The sequence below is a fragment of the Vespa crabro genome, chromosome 10, assembly GCF_910589235.1.
Source record: "Vespa crabro chromosome 10, iyVesCrab1.2, whole genome shotgun sequence".
Lineage (NCBI taxonomy): Eukaryota > Metazoa > Arthropoda > Insecta > Hymenoptera > Vespidae > Vespa > Vespa crabro.
In genome coordinates, this window is record NC_060964.1 from 1,810,448 (window position 1) to 1,815,447 (window position 5,000).

Sequence of the window (5,000 nt, forward strand, 5' to 3'; positions counted from 1 at the left end):
GAGCTCTTCTTTTTATCTTTACATTTTCTACCTCTCTCTCGGTGAGGATTGAGACCATTGAATGATTTGACAAGCGTATTTTTCAAACGATACTTTAAGATTATGTTATAGCTTTTATAACGTCATGTAATTTTGAAGAGATAATTGTGTATATATATATATATATATATATATACATACAATTATATATATATATACATACAATTATATATATATATATTTATTTATATAATAATATTATATATGTATATAATATATAAATAATTAATAAATAATATTATAAATATTATATAAATAATTATTATAATAATATTATATATATAAATATATATATATATATATATATATATATTTATATATATATATGTATTTTTTAAAATATTATTTAAAAATAAATTTCATTTTACGAAATGCAGAAAATTATTTGCTAGTTCATATACGAAGTTCTATTTTATTTTCAAATGTTTCCCGTTTTACGTCTAAGTTATTACTCGAAAATATAGCGATATAGAAATTCATCTCTCGAAAATTTTTGAAATAAAATTTATTCTACAAATGTTATTCCGATTTAACGAAGGAACTTTTTCTTTTTATATTTTATTATTTTCTTTTTATTTAATGAAAGATTTCGAAAGTAATTTTACGATCATCATCGATCTTTTATCAAATAGTAACCTACATTTTTTTATAACGGTAGTATATTCTACGAAATCAGAAAGAAAAGAAAAGGAAAGAAAAGAAAGAAAAACAGGAGAAATAACTTTCGTTTGAATTATTTTTTCATATGGAATCCAGAAAAAAAAAAGAAAAAAGTTAGGTTATAAAGAGTTATGATTTCGTATATGTAAAAATATTAACATATTATCGATAATGTCCATTAATAATAATTCGTCTGTGTTAATATCGAATATATTACAATTTTCATTCTTCATGATTGACAGTCGAATCATATTTCGTTTTATTTCTACTTATTACGTTCATCATTTCTTACGATTGACGGATCGAATGATTTAAAAAAATGCATCAAACTCGATATCCAAAGATTAATCCTCTATAAATCTCATATATATATATATATATATATATATATATATATATATAACTTTCATAAGTTACAATAATTATCATGATTTAAATCTTTTAATATTATATATTAAATAGTATATTTATTTAATTAATATTATTATATATATATATATTTATTTAATTAATATAATTATATATATATATATATATATATATATATATATATAAATAGATGGATATATTCACAGTACAATACAATTACATTAATATATCAGTAATACAATAACATTAATATGATATACATGCATAATTCAATAGAAGCAAATAAAAATTTGCAGTTGAAAATGATTAGATCGTTGCAACAAATTGTGTGTGCGAATGTATGTGTGTGTATATATATATATATATATATATATATATATATATATATATATATGTGATATACGTGTATATACGCATGTATATATATTAAGAATAACTTACACGTTTTTGATATGACAATCATTGATAACCTTCTATCGTTCTTCAATCTTCTATCTTATATTTCAACACTAATAATAATTTTATTTATAAATAAAATAATAATTTTATGATTCATTTTTACGACGAAATATTTTATAAACACTCCACACATACATACGTACACACACACGCGCACGTTAGATTCCCTTTCTTAAAAAGCACTTTTTACAATCGATAGATTTAACTTATGATTAAGTAATCGAACGACGACGATAACTATTATTACTAATACGACGACAATATGACGTCGTTGATTATCACGTTTCAATATAAACGAAACAGATTTATATCGTTTAGATCAACGAAGAAATTCATTTGTAAACATCGAATGATATAACACGAAAGAGAGAAAAAAAAAAGAGGATAACTAATGTACGAGATACTCTACGACCTATGAGATTATCGTCGAACGAAGAACAGTACTTCTCCTTGTATGATTCTTTTTTCTTCTCTCTCTCTCTCTCTCTCTCTCTATCTATCATCTTTCTTCTTCGTTCACGTACTCTTTCTTTATCATCGTCGTTCATATAAACACTCTACGATGCCATTCGCGAGATCCATTGGAAATAAGCCTACATACTATATATATATATATGTCGTATAACCTTTGCTTACAAAACGAGAAATTAAATTCTGTGTTGATTGGGTGGCTTAAAGTGTTGGGAGGAAGAGGGAGAAAGATTTTTACCGGTAAAACGTCATCGCTCGTCTCGAGACACCATAACCAACTGTAACGAATGAAAAAATAAAAGAAATAAAGTAGTTACTTTTAATTGAAAATTTACTAAGGAGAGAAAAATTTTATTTGACGTGATCAAAAAAAAAAGATCCAACGAGAGATTTCAATATACTATAATTATACACTTGATATTATACATTTGAACAAGGATACAATTAGAGTATTGTAAATACGTGTGAAGTACAAATATACAAATATAATCTGATGTTATATATATATTTACATGTGTGTGTTTGTTTATTTATTTAATATTTTTATAAAATAATATTACGCACTGCCTTATTAAAATTATTTCAATGCGTACGAGAAATTTTCACATACAATAGATGAAGTTACCATGCACATATATACATAGAAAATTTATAACATTATAATATAACGTAACTGATTTAATATTAGATATTTGGATTATTTCGATTTACATAGACATATGTATAATGAATTCTATTTTAACCTAATAAACGATTAAATATTAATTAAATAGGATAGATAATGTAAATATATATTTAAAGAAATATAAAATAACTAACATTTAACACATAACGATTGATTAATTCTTAGATGATTAAATGGATTAATCTTTTACGAGAACTTTTTTGTAGTTAATTTATTTTTCCCTACCTTTTCTTTTTTTCAGATCGTTAAATTACTTAACTTAGGAACTTTTGATCGACCCAGAAACTTTTGTTTCTTTCTGTATCTTCTTTGATTATATACTTCAATTTACGTAAGAAAATATATTGTCACTGACAAACAATTAAATATTAAATAAACGATATAAAATTAATCGTATAATAAAGTATAATGTAATTTAATATTACGTGGGAATTAATTTCGATTAAATTAGAAATAACGAATATATATATATATATATATATATATATATATATATATATATATATATATTGTACGTATGTAATATATATATTACAAAAAAATATATACGTATATAAGAGCGATATATATTTACCATTCGAATATACGAAACATACTAAAAGATTTCATATTTTCCAAGTAATATTATATCTCATATTTTAAAGCGATCGATATTATTATTTATTTATAATCTCAAAGTCATGTTTTTTCAATATTCTTCTTCGTAATGTTTAGAATTACGTCCTCTGATTGGATAAGATATAGCGTGAAATTAACTAACATTGGCTCGTCATTCTTGACCAATTAGAGATTCGTTAATATTTGGCTGAAGGGATCACGTGACCACGCGATTCTCTTCTGTTACGTTTATTTCGTTGGTGATGTGCGACGTAGTAGTATGTTCAGCTTAGGTTCGTAAGTGAATAAATTCTTATTTGCATAATTAATTAATCATTTCTATATGTATTAAACTCGTTTGAAAATACGATCGTCTCTTTCTCTCGGCGTAGATATTTTTTTTTTACAGACGTATAAATATATTTTCAAAGTATACTTTTTTTCTTTTGTTCTTTTTTTTTTTTCCTTTTTTTCTTCTTTTTCGCGATAAAACAAAACGAGAGCGACAAACGAAGCTTTTAGAAAAATGATAGACGGCCATGTGATGTACGCACAAGGTCGTAGCCCTTTCGTTTTCTACCAGGATACTGGTATGAGGAAAAAAATTAGCTTTTTGAAATAATCCACGTGTGTTATTGGCTACTAAGGGTCGTTTCATGTTCACCGCTCATTGTTTTCACCATTCCGCGCAGCCCTGCCTTTATGCCAATACTTCAAAGTGCCATATATATCTATGTACGTGCAGTACCGTACATGGCAAAAGTTCCTTTCAACGTTTGTTCTCTCTCTCTCTCTCATTCTCTCACTCATCCACTCACTCTTTTCTTTTTTGTCGGCCATATTAAATAGAAATTACGTAACGTATCAAGTAACGTACAAATGTCGATAGTAGATATAATATATCTTATAATTAAAAATAAAAAGTGAAATTCAATAAATTTTATATCAATAGATTGTAAAGATTAATAAAGAAAATATTTTGATTTCAGTGAAATGTGCTTATCGAAATTGTATCGTGTCGGATTGAAAAAAAATTGTCAAAATATCTATGTGACGTATGATTGAAGAAGGACCGATGAAAATGGCCGATCAAACGATGGAACGAGATGATCAGAACTAACATATGCAATTCCTTTTTCGTGTATTGATGAGAGAGAGAGGAAGAGATATATAGGCGTTGTTTCTTCGTTGGAGTAATAAATGGGTAAATTAGAATTTTCTTCTTATAATGTACATCGTATATACATTGCATTTGTTGTACGAACGTAGTGATAATGTGCCCGCGTGTACCGAACTGAACGTTGGTAATATACGACGACAGAGATAGACTGGCATTGTCGATCGCATCCGAACGGTAGAAAGTACTAATCAAGGGCCCGCTGTCTTTTAAGATTATTAAAATCGTCAAAGGTTCAAAGTTTTCAAAGGGTTAATTATCCTACGGGATGTTTATGGCTGAGTTATTCTTCCCTTGACTTTTCTCTCTTTCTCTCTGTCTCTCTCTTTCTCTTTCTCTCTCTCTCTCTCTTTTTCTCTGACATATACATACACATACAATATATATAAACATACACATCAGGGAGACAACAGACGGATACGAATAAAGAAACGCACGCGGACGAACGACGAAAGGAACGCGACAAACTGCTACCTCTCGTAAAAGGCTCTTCCTATTTGTATTTTCTCTTGGTATACCTTTTCTCTCTCTCTCTTGCGTTCG

General features: G+C 26.6%; 1 long non-coding RNA gene across 1 annotated transcript in view; it reads left to right on the top strand.

The window, feature by feature from the left end:
• Nucleotides 1–3,532: 3,532 nt before the first annotated feature.
• The window catches only part of LOC124427214, a 209,671-nt gene continuing 208,203 nt past the window's right edge, over nucleotides 3,533–5,000 (top strand). The window contains exons 1-2 of the long non-coding RNA XR_006942917.1: nucleotides 3,533–3,573; nucleotides 4,270–4,484. This is a non-coding gene — a long non-coding RNA (uncharacterized LOC124427214). The remainder of the gene's footprint in view (nucleotides 3,574–4,269; nucleotides 4,485–5,000) is intronic.